The 22,615-nt window shown below is 44.5% G+C and overlaps 1 long non-coding RNA gene across 1 annotated transcript in view; it reads left to right on the top strand.

Annotated features, from left to right (window-relative positions):
* Nucleotides 1-20,077, top strand: part of LOC146344869 (uncharacterized) — a 57,239-nt gene extending 37,162 nt beyond the window's left edge. The window contains exons 2-5 of the long non-coding RNA XR_014792344.1: nt 14,941-15,053; nt 16,545-16,606; nt 18,535-18,658; nt 19,469-20,077. This is a non-coding gene — a long non-coding RNA (uncharacterized LOC146344869). The remainder of the gene's footprint in view (nt 1-14,940; nt 15,054-16,544; nt 16,607-18,534; nt 18,659-19,468) is intronic.
* The last annotated feature ends 2,538 nt before the right edge of the window (nt 20,078-22,615 follow it).

The raw sequence follows: 22,615 nt of genomic DNA on the forward strand, positions 1-22,615 counted from the left end.
CATTGGGATCAGGGACAGAGATATAAGGGATGGGGGTGGGAAGATAGGTAGTAGCTTAAAAAACAAACCCAATTTACTCTCTTAGGCTGCAATCCTGTATACACTTACCTGGGAGAAAGTCCCACTGAATTCAGTAGGCCTTAGTTCCAAGTAATTTATGCATAGGATTATGCTGTAAGGGTGCAATCCTATGCATGTTTAGACAGAAAAAAGTCCTATAACTGCCAGCACGTCCCAGCCAGCATGACAGTTTAGACAATCTTAAAGAAGAATCTCACTCTTTCTTGCATGGAGCAAGGATCAGTCATGATGTTCAGTAGATGAAAAATGTCCATATATAGTGCCCATTTCAGAGGAGGATGTATATGGGTGTGTATCCTCCAATCAGGTATGGCCATGTGGGTAGAGTTTTGATGCTTGGGACATGGCCTGGCCCACACACAGAGAGATGGGCCATGAGGAAGATGAAAATAAAAAGTGTAAACTGGGAGATATTTCCAATCTACTGGCAGACAGAACCATTGTGGGGAATTCCAGTTTGTGGGAATGGGGGTAGAGGGGTGCTTGAAATGTGACAGGTAGGTTAGTGTGGCATGGAAAACTAGGCCATTGTGCTAGGTAGGTACTTTGGATTTTTAAAGAAATGGGCATTTTGTTCTCAGGCCTTTCTCCACAAACACCTCTATTCATTCATTTGTTCATTCATTCCATTTCTACATCACGCAATAGCTGAAGCTCTATTGTAATGGTAACCCTTTCAACACTGGCATCATGCTTCAGACATGCAAAGCACAATCCCATGAATATTCATTCAGGAGTAAGTCCTTCTGTGTCCAAGGGGCCTGCCTCCCAGGTAAGTGTGCATCCTTAATCCTTTGCCAATGAGGCTCTTTACAGATGCACGCAGGTGATGGGCAACAATAGCAGACTCTACTCCCCCACCCCACCCCTGAACTACACGTGTTTGTTACAGTTTCTGACGTGACACTACATTCGTATAAGAGCTGCATGAGCACTCTGCTTGACCAGTACAGTGGGGGAATACTCAGCTTTTAGAAAAGTTTTAAAATGAATACAAATTAAATGTACTTTTTAAAAAGACATAAATGTCCCAGGCATGAAACCAGTTCAAGCAGTAATGGAGATGTGTGTGGGAGAAATAATCACATTTCCCTACCAAGAAAACATTTTGATTGAAGGAAAAGACCAGCTCTGTGTTGATACCTCGAAGGAAGTACTTCCCTGAAGGAAGGTGTTTTGACCTGATGCAAAAAAAAACACCAAAAAAAGAGAAAAGCGCCACTTACATATTTATTGTGTGTGTTTTTAAAAGGTCACCTATCAAGGCCCCTATTTATGTCGGCAAAGGTGCTAGACCTTGGATCAAAGCAAAGAAAACAAGCCAAAAAAATTAAAAACTGACATTCTGTCAGACAGGTGAGTACAGAAATAAGTAAATATATGTTGACATATGGTAAGAAAAATAGGTACTGCACTAATTAAATGGTTACAATTGGAGGGTATGGTAGAACTTGTTTATGAATTGCCCTCCCCAGACAAGCAAGGGAGTTTTACAGTTAAAATTATTAGGTGCAGTTAAAGCTATTCTATTCACCAGGGCTTTTAATGATTGATTTATATTCTGCTGTCCTAATGTTATTGTTATTGCTTGGTTATTAAATTCCAGTGTTTAGCTTTCTTTATTGTTGCTGGTTCTGTTACTGCTCTTTTAGTTGCTTTATTAGTTTTGTTTGACATTGCCACTTATTTGTGTTTTTATTATCATATTAAATGTTTTCAGGGAGGCTGGGGCTTGTATTGTGAAATGTATAATTAGACATAAAAAAGGAGCAAATAAATGCTTAAATAAATAAATTAACCCAGATTCCCTTGGCCTTCTCAGGAAAGATAAATGATCAAATAAGATAAGTAAATGAATATGTAGCTGACCTGGAGTAGACCTAAATCATGGTGTATGACTGTCTCATTTTTATTTGTTCTACTATTTACTCTCCCAACTCCCCAGAAAGAGCCTTTAGACACAAATTAGCTGAGCAAAAGGGGAGGATCAGAGGATAAGGAATAGCCTCTGCAATTCAGTCATACTGCTGCCTTCTAATTCATCACTGACCATTCATTCATTCATTCATTCATTTATTTATTTATTGCATTTATACCCCGCCTTTCTCCCTCTCGCAAGGAACTCAAGGCGGCTTACATTATCCTCCTCCTCACCGTTGTATCCTCACAACAACAACCCTGTGAGGTAGGTTGGGCTGAGAGTCTGTGACTGGCCCAAAGTCACCCAGTGAGCTTCCATGGCCAAGTGGGGACTAGAACCCGGATCTCCCGGCTCCCAGTCCGTCACTCTCACCACTACACTACACTGGCTCTCATTTATAAAATTCATTTATAAAATTCAATGCTACGAATTACATTAATAACCCTACATGAGAAGAAGGGGCCCCACTGCTGGATAAGAATATTTCTAGGTAGAGAAATCTGATAGCAGGCAAATGCATCGATTTTAACACAGATAACCTGTGCCCCATAGAAAGAAGAGGGAAATATGTTACTAAAGATTCACAGTTAAAAAAAAAGAAAAAAAGTGGTGTGTGCCCCTCCAATCTGTTAGCCCCAAATTGGTTAATCATGACAAGATAATTGATCAAAGAGCTAACTGATCAGTATAGCATGGTGCAGCTGTTTAACAGCCTATATGTCAGATACCAAGGTAACCTTAAAAACAGGAAATATCAAGTACAGCTTGAGAGAGCATAGCTGTTGCAAATTTGTACTTTTCTGATTCAGCCAATGATTTGCAGATGTCCTGGCTAAATCAGGAGAGGGCTAACTTTGCATACGGCGCTGACCCATCAACTCCTATAAGGATAGCGCAGAGCTGAATTGTTGCAATTTACTGTCTGCCAGAAGTTGTGGAATGAGTTTCCAAGGTGTTTCAAATTACCCTGTTTCTTGGGGTGAGTGCTTCATGAAAAAAACATTAGTAGAAAAAGGGATTTTTTAAGTGGATTTTAGGGATTTTTTGTTTTGTTTTACTACAATGGATAAATAATTTACACAACCCATTCTAATACCTTAACATTATCTTAAGATAACTATGGGTGTAGAGCTGAAACTTGCATTGCTACATTGCTATGAAAGTGTCCTGAGCACAGGCTGGAGCAAGAAACCCAATGAGAGCTGTTAACCCAGCAAAGGTCTGGGGAAAGACTGGGGGCTTATATACTGGCTGTCCTTGATTCACCAGTTGCAGCTGGATCTGGTTCTTCAGTAGGTACAGCCAGGTCTTCCTCCTCCTGTGCAGACCCTTCTCCTGAGTGGACTCTTCCTCCTGAGTAAGCCCTGAGTGGAAAGATATTCCGGCAGGCAGGTGGACAATGAAGACTCTGAGTATCCCACCTGGTCTGTTGCTCCTGGTGCTCTGGAGAGCCATGGAATGAGGGAAAAGAGTCAGGAACCATGGCAGGGCTTGGGATGGGGTTCTTTGAGCCGGGACAAGGGCTCTGCTTAGGATGCCCTGTGTCTTCTGTGGGAGTGGGGTTACTGAGGAATCCTAATCATCATCCTCCAAAGAGGGCTCCCCTGGGCTTGGGTTGCCAGGATCCTGACATAATAAGTCATTGAACAGAATCTGCGAGTGACCTCTGTCCACCTTTTAGTATCTTCTCTTTCTCAGATTTGCACAGGAATTGTGGCACATTTAACTTCGCTTAAATGTACAAAGTAAACTAGGATGATTGGAAGGCCTGCCTTATACCATGTCAGACCATTTCTCCATTTAGGCCACTATGATCTACTCTGACTAGCAGATCTCCAGGTCTTCAGGCAGAGGTCTCTCCCGTCATCCTCTGACTGATTCTTTTTACTTGGGCGTGCCATGGACTGGAATTGGGGCCTTCTGCCTGTGTTCTGCTACTAACCGATGGTTACCAGAGGTGATGGACTGACTGGCAATGTAGGAGCTTTGGTGCTCACACAAAGATTCCCTGCCCAAACGGTCCACAACAATCGGATCTTGTCCCTTCGTTAAAGAAAATAGGAGGGCACATAGTATCTTCACATGCACATTGCTGGGCATACAGGAATCTAGTCCGAGCCCATTCCCACAATTTTCCACCTCAACATCCCACGTGAATGCCATTGTCAGGGTGCTGTAAGCCATTATTCACTCATTACTTCAATGAAAGGACAATGTGGATAGAACATCTCTGCAGGGACACAGCTCTGCTCCTGAAAAGGCAGACCTCCCATCAACCTCCGCTCCCTTCAACCCCACAAACCTCACGTGGACATCCTTCGCACATAGCTGTGAAGGCTTTCCCCTGTGCATGTGAAGGCTTCCCCTGGATCCTTGAACTCTGATTGCACAAGGTTCCAGGATCCAGGGAATTCATATGCAGAGGTCTACACACAAAGGTTTCCCCACCTCAGTCATCCATGTATAGATAGCTAGGCCAGGGAAGCTGTGCATCATCAGGGACAGGCACAAAAGGATGGCCCCACACGTCCTGTTTTTGACAGCTGGACAGACAGTCATAAGGCCAAAAGATAGGGTTAGAATTCAAGATATAGAGCCATCTGGACCAAATTATACCCAATACATGAAGTCCCAACCCAGCAGTTCTAGGGATCATATATGGGTTCTGATAAGCACACCTTGCTGAATAAGGCTTTCCAGTCACTTCAGTGCTAGGTTTGTGGATGCAGAGCATTCCTATAGCTCAGTGGTAGAGCACCTGCTTTGCATGCAGAAGGTCCCGGGTTCAGTTCCCACCATCTCCAAGTAGGGCTAGGAAAGAATCCTGCCTGAAACTCTGGAGAGCCACTGCCAGTCAGTGTTGATAATACTGAACTAGATGGACCAATGGTCTGACTGCCTAGACCAAAGGCCGCTTCCTATGTTCCATCCCCCATTACTAAAGTTCATGGAGGTAACGTTGTTCATGCAGGAATCCATGTGTATATCAGGAATCCATGTGTATATCATGCAGGAATCCATGTGTATATCAGGAATCCATGTGTATATCATGCAGGAATCCATGTGTATATCAGGAATCCATGTGTATATCATGCAGGAATCCATGTGTATATCAGGAATCCATGTGTATATCATGCAGGAATCCATGTGTATATCAGGAATCCATGTGTATATCATGCAGGAATCCATGTGTATATCAGGAATCCATGTGTATATCATGCAGGAATCCATGTGTATATCAGGAATCCATGTGTATATCATGCAGGAATCCATGTGTATATCAGGAATCCATGTGTATATCATGCAGGAATCCATGTGTATATCAGGAATCCATGTGTATATCATGCAGGAATCCATGTGTATATCAGGAATCCATGTGTATATCATGCAGGAATCCATGTGTATATCAGGAATCCATGTGTATATCATGCAGGAATCCATGTGTATATCAGGAATCCATGTGTATATCATGCAGGAATCCATGTGTATATCAGGAATCCATGTGTATATCATGCAGGAATCCATGTGTATATTATAAGGAATGCTAAATGATGCCAAGGCCATACGTAGTAAAAGTATGCATCAAAAGGATGTTTTTTACCTTCAGTTCTAAACTTGCAAAGTTCTCTGGGGACAATTAACTAAGGACTTCTTTCACACAAGCTTTATAGACAGCTGCATGATAACCAAACTACACAGGATACAGAAGTATCGCACAGTAGAACCTGGACTTGCTGAAGGGGCAATGCAGGTGGAGGAATCCCATGTCTGGATGCTCCTCCCATGCATGTAGAAAACGCGTGCATCAGGGAAAAGGGTTGACTGGAATGGGTTTCAAAGGAACTATTTAGAAGATATCCTATTATGTTTAACAGCTAATCCACAATTCAGTTAACCCAAATTACTGATTTTATAAGACCTGAGGCCAGTTTATACAGGAATTCCTTAGCTAGTGCATTTCTCAAATGGGACTTGTGCCCTCTCGGTTTCATGCAGATGGTGTGTGAAACTGCTCTTATACGGAAATTGTGCAACTTATGAAGTCAGAGAGAAGGTCAGTTCTCACACCTTCTCTCTGCCATGACAAATTCAGCAACTTTCATGCGAGTGAACTTTCAGAAAAGGGTGTTTCACATGAAGCTTAAATGGTAAAAATTGGCATTTAAGAACTGTACTCATGTGTGAATCTGCCCTTAATTCTGCTGGCCTGTAAATCATCACCATAATTAGCAATGGTGTGAACTTCCACAGCTCAGTTCAGAACTGGCTTGGTATTTACAAAGTTTCTTGGGTGGGGGAAATTATCCATTCTCCAAGAGTGCTCTCTGGGCTCATAATGGTGGCAGAATCTTTTTAGTTTTGCTTTTCTTATTGTTATGAACCATCTCAATTCTTTGGTGAATCTTTAAGTCCCCCTCAACATTTCATCTATCTTTTGTCCAAGCCCCACACTAATCGCAACTCTGTCAGAACAGTGCAAAAGCTCTCAAAGAGTGGTTCAAGGGAACTATGGTGAAGCCTAGAAAGCTCCTGAAACTTGGTAGTGAGAGAGCTGTGCAAGCCCCAAACTTATCTGACAAGGAAACTTCCTGACCCAAATGAGCAAAAGGTTAGGCAGTGGCCTTCCTTTTGGTCAGCCCACCAGGGATGTGCCAGATGTTATGGACTTCAACACCCAACATTCCTGACAATTGGCTGGGATGGCTTGGACTGATGGAAGTTGAAATACAAAACATATGGTGGGCACCAGGTTGGGAGGTCTGCTTTCGACACTTTCTATCTCCATAATCCCTCCTTTTTGCCCATATGACTGCTAAGAATTTGTCACTTAGCTCCTCCCTTACTTCTAACTACAGTCACATGGGCTAGAGAGATTTAGCTCAGAGGTGCATGCAGAGCATCCCCATAGCTCAGTGGTAGAGTAACTTGTGGCCTTCCAGATGTGTTGGCTTACAACTTCCATCAGTCCTAGCCAGCATAGACAATGGTGAGGCATGCTGGAAGTTGTAGGCCAAAACATCTGGAGGGCCAGAAGTTGCCCATCCCTGTGTCTAGCCCAGGTAACTGTAGTTAGAGCTGTATGCCTTACAAAGGTTATATGAATGGGATCTGCCTATGCTTCAGCTTATTTAATTTGGGGAGCTTCCTGAAGCTTGCTCAGACAAGTTCAGGAATTCTATTGCTCCCTTGCTTCCAAAGCTCAGGAATTTCCCCATGTTGTGCCCAGAGACCAAGCAGACATTTGGAGTTCTTCCACAGTATGACTCTAACCAAGCTGGTATTCCCAACATGGATAAAAACAGATCAAATTTTGAGGGGCAGTTGAAAACTCACTAATTGCATGTGCAGAATCTCATTTTACATTCTGAGATGGAAAAGAACTTCTCAGGGGGGAAATGATGCGCGCCATTCATGATTTACAATTACAAGCCGGACAAATTATGGGCTTCAATGACATCACTGGTCATAATTACTGAACAAACGTGTGTAACAATGCAATGGAAATATCTGTTCACTGTGCACTAATACGCAGTCTAAGGGTGCCCGAGATAAAACAGTACATACAAATTTAGTCTATATGTAGCATTTATTTTATTTATTTACTGTTACATTTATATCCTGCCTTTGTTTCTCTTGCAAGGAACTCAAGATGGCTTACATGGTCCCCCTCCGCTCCACTTTATTCCCACAACAGCCCTGTGAAGTAGGTTAGGCTGAGAGCCAGTGACTGGCCCAAGGTCACCCAGTGAGCTTCATCTCCAACTAGATGGAGATGCGACTAGAACCCAGATCTCCAGAGTCTCAGTCCAACACTCTAATCACTGTATCATAGCAGATCAATGCTTGGTGCCAGAACACCTCAAAGGAATAGGAAAAGGTTTGGCAGGATCAGGTAGATGAGAAAGGAAGACGCACCATGTTTTCAGGTTATGATATTACCAGCGCTCCGGACAAGACAAAATGTCCTGAGTGATACAGTGTCAAGCCCTTGTGATACAGAAAAACACTTCCATTTCCCATAAAATCTAAGAAATAACTCAAATACAGTTTTTCACAATGGCATTTTAATATAATTTTTTTACAGTTGTGTAGAGAGTACAAAGCATTGTTTAAAAGTTACATCTTGATCTGATCATGATTGATTCAGGTGAGTATGTGTGTTAGAGCAGTTTGAGAGCAGTTTAAATCACTGAGGAAGATAACCATACTTGGGGAGGTGCCTATTGAGCTCTATGAATTGAGAACGCTTTGATGGTTTCCTTCAAGATGTGGTCATGCAGAGAGCAAAGAATGATTTTAAGTAATTAAGTCCAATTGAGGAGGATGATTCATCGCAGCATCAGCCTTTGGCAGCTGCTTATGTACTCCAAGGCAGAGCTTGGGGGTTCCAAACAGAATCTGAGCAGCTTGAGCCAATGTACCTAGAAAGCCACAAACTGGTGCCCCAGACTGGCCAATTTTATAGCCTATTAAACATTACACATCTGAAATTAGCAGAATTTCTCACCTCTGACATTTACACATACAGCTCTCAATATAGGGTAATGAGGATGCAGGGCAAAAATGTGGTGTAATGGTTAGAGTGTTGGGCTCCATCTATATGGCAGCACTTTGACCCCCACCCCATCGCAACTGCGCAGCAATGCGGCTTCGAATCACCATGCCCTGCAATACACTCGCAATGTACTGCACGCTTCCCTAAGAGACGTGCCGTGGCCCCTTTTTTTGGCCATTATACTGAAATGTGCAGCTGTGCAGTCCCATGAGTGTGGGGGTGCGACACTTCAGTGGCTGTTTTATATTTGAGGGGCTCTGCTGTGTCTTCCTGACCCTGTTTTAGGTAAAAATTGGGTGTTTTGTGCTCCTTCATTTCCGCACCATCAGTTTGTCAGTTCCCCAGCCTGAGACTCTCGTGATGGTTCGCACTCACAAGCGTGAGCGCTACGTGCCTAGCCACTGCTCCAAAATGGTAGCCAGAGTGATGTTGGTCCTCCCCCAAGGCCCTCCCCAGCCCTTGGGTACTGAGTCCAAAAGCAACTGCTACAAAGATACGAAGCTGCAAAAATGTGCGAAAATGTGATTAAATAGATGAAAACGCCCCTTTGTGCCTCTGTAACTGTGCAGCTGCGAAGGGATAGGAGACTAAAGGGGCGTCACAGAGTAATGCAGGCACTATGCATGCCTACAACACACCCACTGTAAGATGCAAAGTTAGTTTGGGGAAGCAGCAAACAGCCTGCAACCACGGGGGACCCCGCAGCAAACCCAAAAAATCGCAGTAAAAGGACTCCTTGGAACTCCGCTTTTTCCAGGCGAAAACCACGGATGGCTGCAAAGTCGCGATTACGTCATCTATCACAAGGGACCTTGACCCGCACCTGCCCTGGAGTAAATGCCCAGTGTAGATGGGGCTGTGGACTGGATTTGGAAGACCTGGGTTCTAGCTGGCACTCAAGTTATTAAGCTCACTGGGTGACTTCGGGCCAATCACTGACTCACAGCCTAACCTACCTCACAGGGTTGTTGTGGGAATAAATAGGCTGGAGGGACACATTTGGCAATTTGAGAAACTACCCTGGGCACCACTACAAAATGGCAGCTATGGGAGGCGTGGTGAAGGAAAAGTAACCTGCCCAAAAGACTGAGTACAAGGCAGAGGCAGGGGCCGAGTCTCCACATACTAAACAACTCCTTTGAACCCACAGTTTTCAGCACCAACAGAAACCTATTTCACACCAGTCCAAGCTGCCAGTAAGGAATTGTGTTGGGAAGGATAGGGCACCTTGGCAGATGCTAAGAAAGGTGTCTGGAGGCGCATTAGTGCCCACAGATGCCATGTTGCCTACCCCTGCAGTAATCCAACCTGAAGGTTATCAGAGCATGGATCACCAAAGCTGTGATGAAAATACCATGAGCATCTGTCTACAATGTAGATTGCCTAGTTAGTTCCACATGCAGCTAGGTAATTTCAGACCCTGGACTTACTTGTCTTATGTGCATTTCTTCAGTTGTGTATTTCTTCAGGTGTGAAGCTAACGTTTCTTTCACCACCACCCACAACTGCCATTCCATTCCATGCTTTGCAACTGCTTCTACATTCCTTATATGTTAGAATAATAATAAAAAAATCACAGTTGCTAACTGTGATTTAAAAAAAAAACTCTGAGCATGTGCAGTTTTGCATTTTAAAGTACCTTAAATCATAGCACCATCAGGATGCTAAACGGAGCATAATAAAACGGAGTTTGCTTCTGCTGTCTTCACCACCTGCCATTCTCTGTGTGATTATCTGCCTTCCCCCTGCCCTCCGCCCCCAGGCTACAGGGCCCTGGACTTTGGCCCCAAGGTTCAGCCATAGCTGCACCATTGCATGTGTGCAACTGGCCTGTGTACATGCACTTCCAGAGATCCAGACTTCCCCTGAAGTATCTAGACTAAGGAAGACAATTGGCAAATTTAGGCATTTTTACATAGTTCAAAACATTTTGACAAGTGCAAAAAAAAAAAAAAGGCACAACAATTCTAGCCATTTTCAAATATAATAATTTTTGAATTGAGAATGTGAAATACTTCTTTAGCCTCCAGGCGCCTGTCTTGAATGTAAAGTGGCTGTCCAAAATACAGATGCCATCCATTCCTGGGGGTTGTCTTCACAAGTGATTTGGTGCAAAGTGAGAGCAGTCTGAAGTCCTTCATGACAGATGATGTCGTCACCAATCTGCTGCCAACCAGCCGCTTCCCTCTTGAAAAGCTACATTTTCTGAAACTCCTTTTACTCTGATTATTTTTTTACTGAAAGCGGCTCCCTGGTGGTTTTACCACAGTGTGCCATGCCCCCCCACATTAAATCCTGGGGGTGCCTCTGTGACCTGGCAGTTACGTGGTCAAGGGGGTGGGACACCCCATTCCCTTTTGTTTCCCCAGTGGAAGTAGTTTTTCCCATTCCCATTGAGAAAATCCCCAGGAGCGCAACAGCGACCCCACACATTACTGCAGTGGTGGGGACACTCAATCACCTTAGGTAGCCTGCTTTTAATCATTAACATATCCCCGCCTCCTGTGCATGTTAATCAGGAGTAAGAAATAAATCTTGCTCCTCTGCAGTTAAAGGCTAACTTTAGCAACTTGCCCTAAAGCACTCTTTCGCTTCTCCAATGCTCTCTTAAACTGCTACTGCAATGCTGTCTCTTTGATGTTCTGTAGTTTCAAGTTGTTTCTCTGTTGTTATGTGAAGTCCCTCCTCCGCTTTATCGCTTTATTGCAGTAACGATCTTTTGGGTTTATGGGAGCTTCTCATTGTGAACAGGGAGAGGGAGAAAGGCAGGTTGGAAGCAACAGGCAAAAGTGCACACATGGGGAAAAATGGGGTGGGAGCAATAACTAGGCAGCAGATTGCTGGGATGCAGCGAAACTGGGGTGGTGGGGAGGAGCTTTCAGGAACCTTCAGATGCTTCACTGGGGATTTTGGCTTCTTCGGGGAAATCTGCACACATGGGGAAAATTAGTTGCTCTCCATTCATAATGCAGTAGCAGCAGGGAGCCTGGACAGGGGCAGGAAACAAGCCTCTCTCATTGGTTGAGCAGCCCCAGCCAGTTTGATGATGTTCAGTTGTATGCCCCCCCCCGCCCCGCCCACAAAGTATGCTCCTTGCAAGCACTGAAAACCAGAATTTAAAGGTACAGTACACTTGGCTTATCTTGCTTCATGTGTCCCTGATGGACCAAAGCCGATTCCATGAATCCAAGTAATACTCCAACATGCTTCTCATTCCGTTGTTGTGAAGATCCCCCCTTGGTCTAGAAGACACATACATTGACTACTGGCTGATCATCCATGGCAATTTTAAGGCCTGATCCAATGTCCACCCAATTTAGTTCAATGGGTAATTTCAATTTGTTTGTACTGGAATTTAACTGAGATTCCTTCCTCTGGCCTTGCATGTTAGACCAATCTCTGTATGCTCTTAATATATTTCTGTCTGTTAATATTTTGAAACTACTTGTCTTGCTTACATCCCCAGGGATGGATAATAGAAACAATATGAAAATGAAATTTGGAAATAAAATTTACCAGAAAGTGGAATACAATTCAATAATGCCATTACCCAAAATTGAATACAGTTGTGGAAAGTTGCCATTTGAAGAGTTTACTTGTTCCCATCCATTATTGAGCCCCCAAGATGTCAGATGCTCAAAAGATGCTGTGAGCTTCACAGCAATATACTCTACAAGGGGCCCAGCCTCCTGTGGAAGGATTGTTTCTACTGTCTGAGTTTTATCTGCAGTAATCTCGTTTGTACATTAAAAAAAAAAACCAAGGAAGCAAAGACACAGAACACCCCCCCTTGCGCGCGCGCGCGCACACACACACACACACACACACACACTGCCCAATGCCAACTTCCAAGCAAACTTAATTAAATTATTTAACTCATCCATTTTTATGACATCAACCAAGCAGCAGACTTATGTTTCCAAATGCTGATATCTTCCATAGAAGCAAGAAATACGATTATCTGTTTGAAAACCCAAATCCACCAGTAAGTGTTGAGCTACAAGGACCAGTTCTCTAATGCTACCCTATGGGGTTGCATGCACACACATACTGGTAACTTTGTATAAGAACCCAGGGGGATGAAACAAGAAAGCAACTTGGTGGAGGAAGCCACATGGAAGAAATAGATTGTATTCCAAGCAATTGCTTGAGAAGATCATGAGATGGAAGATCATGAGATGCAAATGTTGACACAAACACATACACTCCATCATCCTTTGCAACATTGCAAAGAATCCTCAAGCACCATTTGGATCATATAGTGCAGACACTTGGGAAGCAAAATGTCTTGGACTGGCCCTGGGGAGGAAGAAATGGGTACAGCCCTCCAGGCCTTGAAAAGAGAACACTGAATGTAATCAGTGGATGCAATTTTATCCCCCTTTTATGTTGATTCATTGATGGGCAAGTTTTTTCTACCTTATTTATACCTGCTACACAGATGTTAAGGGGACAGAAATCCTGCCAGCGCATGCATGTGCGCACACGCGCACACACACATTTGGAAGCCCTCATTTACACATGATGGCAAAAACATGCTTGCAGGTATGTGAAGCTGCCCTATGATCTACTTTACATGAGGATCTGATTCTTGGAGGTGAAATTTAAGGAGAAGGCAGGCAAGGCAAGCAAGCCAAGGGGAAACTGCTGCGCCTTTTCCTTCCTCTTGTCACTGCTCACACACACGTGGAGAGGACAGGTGACCAGGCTTAAACAGCAAGGAAGAGGAGGAACAGCAGGGTTAGGTGTCCCTGGGGGTCAGTGGTGGGCTCTCTGCTGGGGTGTGGGCCTCAGTAAATGCCTGATGATGCCAACTCCTGATGCTGGCCCTATCTAATATACTCTCTTTCTCTAAGGGACAAAGTAGATGTGACACTGGCAGACGTGTCTCTTTAAATGAGGACCAGTCCCAACAGTGCCAGCTCCAGGTTTCTGAGGGCGCTTGGGCAAGACACCCTCAGTGGGCCCCCTCCCTCAGAGAGTCCACCTTCTCTCCACTGTTGTCACCAGCTGCTACTGCTCCTTCTCCTCTTTCTCATCATTGCTACCATTTGCTTGCTTGAGAGGCAGAGAGCCAGTGCACAATTAGGCCATGGCATCTATTGCTCCGCCTTTTCCACTCTACCATTGTCCGGGCCAGAGTGAGAGGCAGGTGAACAAGCAGGTTGCCATGGTGAAGAGGAGGAGGAGCTCCAGGGGAGTCTTCTTAGTGGGCCCCCGCAGGGGTGTGGGCCCTCAGCCGGTGGCCGACCATGCCTACCCTTGACACCGGCTGAGTCTCAATCATATATAAAGCAGGAACCAATTCTGAGAGCAAAGATGCAGATGTAGGGTGCCCAACCTTCCCCAAATAGCTTAGCTCCCAACAGTGTGCCCCTCAACTTCAGTATTATATTATCTGGATTCTGGAAAGACACACTGTAGGGAGGTAAGCTACAAGTGGGTGAAGTTTAGCTCCCCTCATTCACCCATCCTTTTGCTCTTAAGTTGGATCCCCTCTGCCTCCACTTTATAAATAATCGAGTCCAACCACGTTTCAATAGATAGCTCTGTCATAATCACATCTATGAGTCAGCTATTCATCAGACCCAAACAACTTAGAAACTTTTTTATTCAGACTACTAGGAAAGCTATAATATTTGGAACAGCGGGGTGGGCTAGGGAGTACTTTATTATGACAAAGAAAAGACTACTCAGAGAAAATGTTAGTGGCAGCAAGACATCCTGGGACGTGTCTCTCTTAGAGGAGCAGCTGTGCTCCTCTTTTATTTACATGATGGATTGCAGTTTATCACGTGGGCCCCTGCCAAATTAGCCAGTCTTCCACATCACAATCTTTACTAAATTTGTGAAAGGAAATGCATTTTAAGACTTTAGACACTCGGGCTTTTGGAGCACCGGAGAGAACATTCTTACATCACTTTTCTCTGCAAGGCAGTTCATGCAGTTGAATTGATCTCTCCTCTATCTGGTACTGTGAGAGATTCATTTTTATTGATTATCTGGTTTGTTTGTTATGCTTTCACCCTGCTCATCTTTTGAAAAGTACAGATCTATTTACAGCAACATTTCAAGTTTCAAGCAATTACAAATACCTTAAACCAGGGGTAGACAACTTGGTGCCCTCCAGTTGTTTGGGACAACAGTTTCCATAATTCCTGACCATTGGCCATGCTGGCTGGGGCTGATGGAAATTGTCATCCAAAATATCTGGTTGCCTATCCCTACCTTAAACTATAAGTCATGGTACAGCCAAAAATAAAATCATAGGACTTTTATCACCAATACCAGCAAATTAGCCTCCTAAAGCTTTCCTAAACTGGAATGTTCAACGGTGTTAGAGAAAAGGTTGTAATGCCGGTCTCTCGCACCCTTCCCCCAGGAGCAGATTCCACAACCTTGGGTGGGGCCACTGCTGAGAACGCTTTGCTAGATGCCTTTCCAGATGTTAGCTGGTGCAAAAACGGTGATATCAGCAAGAGTGATCTCTAAGAGGTAATATATTTAACTAATAAGTACAAATAACGACTATTAATAATAATAATAGTAATAATAATAGTAATAGTAATAATAATAGAGCATCTGTAACCATGTACATGACCAGCCAGCCACTCCCTGACTATAAAATATTTTTTTAAAAAAATGAAACAAGGATGGTGCCCTGGCATGGCCATGCTGTCAGGCCTGCTTGCCACTGTCCCATTTGTCAAGGGCTCCTTGGAGGCCTCTCTCAGTCTAATCCAGTAGCCAAGTCCAGACACAGACAATGGGATTCCTTTCAAAGCTTTATTCTTCTTTTACAACTTAACAAATATACCGTTTGCAACTAGATCTGAGCAGCACAGTACCTATGCCCTAAGTTGGAACAGTTGTTCCCCGTTTGAAACTGGCAGGCCCCTGAACTTAAGGACTAGGGAGAGTCCCTCCCCTTTTCTCTTGGATCCTCTGGGTGCAGCCGTTGTTTGCGCGCCAACCGGGCACTATGCCTCCTTTCCGCGCCCTCCATCTGGCGCCGCTCTCTGCGTCGGCGTCGCGCGTCCACCAAGTCTGCTATCTGTGCTTGGTCACTCCCTGGACTGCTAACTAAACTAGGAATGCTGGTGGGAGGAATCTCCATCAGCTGTGGGCCCTGGGAAAGAGGAGCGCGCTCCCCTCCCAGGAGCGACTGCTCTTCCTCAGAATCAGAACTACTCTGGGATTCTATGGGCTCAGTGTCCACCCTGACACCATTACCCTCTGCTCTCTGGGTGGTTGTTGGGTAGTGGGACCCTAGACTTTGGCCCTGAGGTCCAGCCCTAGCTGCACCACTGTTCTCAACAGCATCTTTAAAGCTCAGGCCAATACCTCTTTAAAAGACACCATTTAGACAATGTTCAGCGAATGCATGTATATGGGTGTAGATGTATATTTGAAACCATTGAGCATGTACAAATATATTTTGCAACTGATAGAAATGAAAATGGCATAGTAAAATGACAAAGGCTAATAATGCAGTCCTCCATCTACAACACCCTGGCCAAGGATAGGATCACTACTAAGTCTCCTTGTACCAATGGAACAAACCATTATGCCAGCATAATGGATTTATGCTAGTGCAGCAATACTGTTGTGCCAATATTGCTGGCACAATATTGAACTGGAATAACCTTTACGTTGTTGGGATGCTGTCAACTCAACTCATGGCAGAGCTGTAGACATGGCAGTGGAGTGGAGCTTAAGCCTATGCCAGCCTTGCCCAACCTGGTGCCTTCCAGAGGTTTTTGTACGTCAGCTCCAGCCAGCATGGCCAATGGACAAGAATCCATAAAGACATGCATCATCATGGGTCTATATCCCTTTGCTAACAAGTCTATTGAACTATGGGTACTCAGTGGGAACTCTGGAGACTGGAGAGGGCACAGAAAAATAGTCAAATCTGAAAACAATATAGGATGTGCAGATGAGTAACACTTGTGTTCTCAGATCTCTTATTGTATTCTATTCCAGGACTCCAGACAACACATCCATCAGGAACCCCAAGTCCATTCTTGCAAAGCTACACACAACAGGTGTGTAATAATTAGTAGTGCTATACCAAAAATTTCAATTCTTCTATTTTCGGCATGGAGCGGGGGGACAAACTCTATTGAAAGAGGCTGGGAGAAGTGAGAATTTTGGAGAATTTTCTTCTTGGGGAGGAGACAGGGTTTCCACATACCCTTTTTTAAGGGTTCCACATAACCCTTTTTAAGTGTAGGCAATTCTTGAGGGGTCCTCTTTCTTTTTTAAAAAAAATTTTTTAAACACTTCCTGCATATGCAGGGATGAGGCACGGGGTAAGTCTGCAGTTTGCATGAAGAGAAGCCCTGTTGTCCACGAGCATGAGCTCTCACCATGCATTGTGGAAGGCACCAGGGAGCACACCCACCGCTATTGATGACTTCACACTCTGCTCATTGGTAGTACTGGCCAAACACTCATGATATGTTGTTCTGCCTTAGTAAGAGATGCAAAGCTCAGGATAGTAGACCAAAGAGTAAGTGGAGACCATTTCCGTGCAGCTTTCTACAGTGGATGGGTGAGCATTGTCTTTGTGTCAACAACACTTAGGTCAACCACTAAAGGTGATTGATCGCTATTAGGTGCTACTAGCAGATTGGAAGCTCGCAGACCTGGTTATCCCTTCCGAAGTCTATATGTTGCATAGGGAGAAAACACTGGAGGAGAGGCAGAGGATCCTTTACCACTACACTTCACTGGAGCTGAGGGGCTGCATGATGTTCATAACATCCAAAATCATTGTCACTCAAGGAAGGCTTCCTGAAATAACAATGTCTTCAGGAGGCACTGGAAGGAACACAACGTTGGTACCTGCCTGACCTCCAAAGGCAGGCAGTTCCACAGGAAGGGGACCACCACACTGAAGGCTCTTTTCCTAGTGGACTCCAACTGGGTCATAGATCCATCTGGAACCACCAGGAACTTGCCCTCTGATGACATCTGTGACTGGGCAGGTTGGTAAGGAAGGAGGCGTTCTCTCAGGTATCCTGGTCCCAAGTTGTTTAGAGCTTTGTACACTAGTACTAATATCTTAAACCTGGTCCGGTAGGTGTAAGTAAACTTCTCCCTTTAGGCAGTTTTTCCACTACTTCCTTCTCCCCTTTCCATGCTGCAGGGGGAGGGAAAATTCATTCTGCCAGCAGTCTCCCTTCAACTGGTGGAAGGACACCATTGGATACAACCCATAGGATTGCAACTACATTATGCTGCCACCTGATGGGATTATTTGGTATTGCTGCCTCCGGTTTAGAAAGGCAGTTAGCAGAGGAAAAACAAAAAGGCAGAACAAAATTACCGTTTACCAGTCCCACAGGCACACAAAGGCTAAAAAGAGTCCACATCTTTCTTTTGTGAAGGAAAGAAAACAGCTTTACTCACAAGAAGTCTTGCACACACAAATGCAGGCACAGCGTAGGGTTTCAAGAACGTTTGTTCAGGCCATTTTGTGTTTCATTACACAGGCAGGAGCAAGAGAACAAGCCATGTGCTCCCAGCATTGGAGGAAAGCGGGGGGGGGGGAGGAAGGGGAGGAGCAGGAAGCCACACTGTAGGCTATAGAGATCCCAAGGGTCGCTATGCCCCCAATTCCCATGCTAACTAGCTAACTGCAACACTGCCCCCTTCCTGTAATTTGCAGATGAGTTTGCAATATGCCCAACCACCTCAGTGTGAGGACCTTAAGATCAGCTTGCCCACCCCCCAGTCTACTAGCTGAAACAGAAAGTTACAGCTCTTCCAAAGAAACTCTCAGATTGTGATTACTTTTCAAGAGGAGGGAGGGCAGCCACAAAAAAGCCTTTCAGTGTGGCTTTTCACTGTGTATGTAGCTCAGGGAGGGTATTAAGATGACAGTCTTGGCTGATGGGCTGTGGCCACGACAGTCTCAGCTTTATTCTTCTTCGAGTCAGAAGGTAACCTTGTGGGTAACCCGACACAGCTTCCTGCAGCAGCACTAACAGTCTGAGGTCCATGGGGAACTTCTTGTCAATGGCTCTCCAGAAACTACTGAATCAGCTACAACTTGCGGCACAGCGATGTACACTGAAGTTCCTTCCTGAAGGGTATTATGAAAATCAACATTTTTAAACATCCCTGGCTCTGCTATTTACATCTTTATTATAATTGTCAGCCTGGGGGAGGGGAATCTTTGATTTTGTTGTTTAAAAAGAAATGTTCAGGGCCGGGGCCGGGGGGAGATTACAGAATCAGCTATTTTGAAACTTTATAAGAAGCCAGCAGCAATTTAAAAAAATCAAAATACCCAGTTATCCATACACTCCAGTGTTTTCAAATAAAATGAATGCAAACTTAAAAATAACTGGAGTATTTCATCATTTACTACTGTGAGTTGACATTTTGGCTCAAATAGTTAAACCTTTGAAATCCTAATTCTTCCTTTTACACAAAATTAAAATCTAGTTTTGCTCATTCTGGGGAGTCCCTACAAGCATCCAGCATCAGTAAAAATCAGGGACTAGCCAACGTGATCATATCATGTCAGTACTTTTCCAGCTGCACTGGCTGCCAGTCCATGTCCAGGCCTGATTCAAAGTTCTGGTACTAACATTCAACACCCTATATATAGCTTGGGGCCAGGTTTTCTCCTCCCATATGTACCTGCCCAGACCCTAAGATCATCTTCAGGGGTTCTTTTCCAGGAGCCCCTGCCAAAGGAAGTGAGGTGGGTGGCTACCAGGAAGAGGGCCTTTTCTGCTGTGGCACCCTGGTTGTGAAATGAGCTTCTTAGAGAGGTTCAACTGGTGCCTACATTATACTCTTTTTGGAGCCAAGTGAAAACCTTTTTATTTCCCCAGAATTTTAGTATTTTAGCGTTAAAGTCTTTTAAGTTTGCAGTTTTAAATCTGTTAAAGGTAAAAGGTAAAGGTGTCCCCAACCAGTCGTGTCCGGCTCTAGGGTGCGGTGCTCATCCCCGTTTCTAAGCCGAAGAGCCAGCGCTGTCCGAAGACATTTCCGTGGTCATGTGGCCGGCATGACTGAACACCGAGGTGCACGGAACGCTGTTACCTTTCCCGCCGAGGCGGTACCTATTTATCTACTTGCAATTTCTTGCTTTCGAACTGCTAGGTTGGCAGAAGCTGGGACTGAAGACGGGAGCTCACTCTGTCACGCAGCACTCGGGTCTCGAACTGCTGACCTGCCAACCTTCCAGTCTGCAGTTCAGCGTCTTAACCACTAAGCCACCGTGGCCCCCGGTGTTACTATCTGTTACTGTTAAATCTGTTACTATATTTTAAATCTCTGCTAGGTTTGCTGCTGGGTTTTATTCTGGTTGTATTGTTATACTATATTTTTAAGCTTTTATATTTTATACTGTTTTTATTCTGCAATCTGTCATTTTAATTTTTGTGACTCGCCCAGAGAGCTTCGGATAATGGGCAGTATAGAAATGTAATAAAGAAATAACATGCTTCTTTCCATAATTCTTTGTAAAATCAAAGTCAATGATAAAAAGTAAGTTTAGAAAAAGAATGGCCAAGCCTGCTAGCTAGTTGATTTATTAGCATACTATAATGACTACTTCCCTTAAAAAAAAAAAAAATCAGCCTTTAAGGTCTGTTTTTCATTCTTTTGCCAGAAAGAAGAATTGACATATGAGGATAAGTTTTCAAAGCATTGCAGAGGTTGGGGTGGGTTTTTTTTTAAACAACCTGAGTTGCATGTCTGAAACATCCCCTTGGGCTTTGTATGCCTTCCTATGGGAGGCTGGAACACTTACAGTTCAAAGGTCAACAAGGAGGTAGACCAACATCATGAATAACAGCCTAGATCAGCCTTCCCCAACCTGGTGACCTCCATATGTTTTGGACTTCTGCTCCCACCAGCCCCAGCCAACATGGCCAATGGTCAGGAATGCTGGGAGTTGTAGTCCAAAACATCTGAAGGGCAACAGGCTAGGGAAGGCTGGCCTAGATTCTCACCTGCGTTCTACTGGGCTTTGTCCCAACAATGGGATGATCACTCTGAAGATGGTCGTTTGAGTGGTGATGCTCCCTACAGTATTGCACTAGAAATGTGGTAGAAAAGGGGGATATCAGGAAGATATAGGTCTTGAACGAGGACTTTCGGGCTCTGTAGCAAGCAACTGACCTACCCATCCTACTCCATTCTCTGTTCTCAAGCACGACCATAGGATCAAACTGCATATTATGTTAATTGCGTAGTATGTAGCTGAGGCGTATCTGTTGTTAACTCGAAAGCAGGAATGTAGAACTTCAGGCCCGGGGGCCAAACCTGGCCCACGTGGGGGCCAAACCTGGCCCTCCAGGGTTCCCCAGATGGCCACACCCCCTTCCCTGGTCCCAGCTCCTTTCCCTTGACAGCTGATCATTAGGTGGTTTTCTGGCATTCGTGCATGTCCTTCCACCTCATTCTAAAACATTAAAATGCCTCTCTTACAACTTAGTTACTGACAGCAAGAGCTTTAAGCTAAAAGATGCTGGTATTTTCGGTATTTCAGCCCCACCCGCATCCCCCAAAGAGCTTCTCCAAAATGGAATTTGGCCCTCACCCTGACGGAGGTTCTGCACCTCTGCTCTCGAGTAAGTGTGTATGGCCCCAGTTTGAATTGGGACCACGGCTCGATCTACACTACTGCTTTATAGCGGTGTTGATGTGCACTGATAAGTGTTGGGGCACATTACACATTTAGTGTACTGCTTTTGTAGTGTTCTTCCCTGCTTTTCTTTTCACATTGTCCAAAACACCGCAACAAATGCCATTGTGTGTCCTTCACGATAGAAATGCGCAAGAGGGATATAGCGTTACCATGATGGGATCGTAATGATATGACACAAGGTGTAGATCTGGCCCACCAGACCCTGGGAGGGGAGGATTAAACCTTCCCCTACTGCTTCCTTCCTAAATTCCCCACTCCCAATGTGGGGGTTAAAAAAGAAAAAAGTTCTCCCTTGGCATGCACTTACTGTAGAGTAATTCAAAAAGATAAGCCTCAGCTACATGCTACACAATTAATGTAACATGTAGCTTGCCCTCCAGTCATTGGCTATAGCTGTGCAGAACATACTTTAAGCATTTTTCAGGCAGAAGGAGGATGTTAGCATCCAGAACACTCAATAACAATCAAAATTTGGATTGACCAGCAATACTATATGTAGCAAGATGACTGAACGAGCTTGACTATACAATGGTATAGATTCTTCAGTTACCTTCAGGTGCTTAATATCTTCTAAGATGCCAGAGTTCCCATCCTTGGAAAATACAGCAAGCAGGTGATAAATCAGTGAGCCATAGAAAGATCTGTTCAATGCAAGCACTTCCCCTTCACATGTTTAGATGCTCACCAGAGAAACACACAGTGGGCAAACTGGTTCTTATTCACATGTTATATGTGACGCAGCTCAAAAGAACCAGGGCTCAAGCCAGGGGTGGGGAACCTCAGCCCTGGGTGCCCAATCCGGCCCTCCTTGGTTCCCAAGATTGCCATATTCCCTTCCCTGGGCCCCACCCCTTTCTCCCAAGCACTGATAATTTCATGGTTTCTCAGCTTTTGTGCAGTTTTCGCCCATTCCAGATGACTGAAATACCTCTCCTAAGGCTTAGTTACTGGTAGGAAGAGATTTAAGCTACAATGTGCTGGGTGTTGGGTTGGTGGGGGGGGGGTAGATTTTTGGCCTCAACCCTTTTGCCTTTGGCCCTGCCCATGACTGGAATGCAGCTCCTGAAAGCTTCTCTGAAATTGAATTCCGCCCTGGGGCTAAGAGAGATTCCCCACCTCTGGCTTAAACCCTGGTCTCCTTGGTCTAGATTCAAGCACTCTGCTTGTTGGACTAGAGTGGCACTCTTCTGTAAGTCTACACAGGCTAAGGGAGAGTGAAGATGTCACTTCATTTTACTCCAAGTGTAGTAACCTCAGGGGAACTATTTCAAGAAATAAGCACAAGCTTCCAGCCAATCCAATGGAGATATTTTAATACGTGGATGTGAAGTAAAAAAACCAGAGTTGGTTGGACTTTCTGAATGAAAAATAACAAAGTTGT

This window comes from Heloderma suspectum, chromosome 5 (assembly GCF_057233095.1).
Source record: "Heloderma suspectum isolate Gila_16-S chromosome 5, 16-S_ref, whole genome shotgun sequence".
NCBI classification, from domain to species: domain Eukaryota; kingdom Metazoa; phylum Chordata; class Lepidosauria; order Squamata; family Helodermatidae; genus Heloderma; species Heloderma suspectum.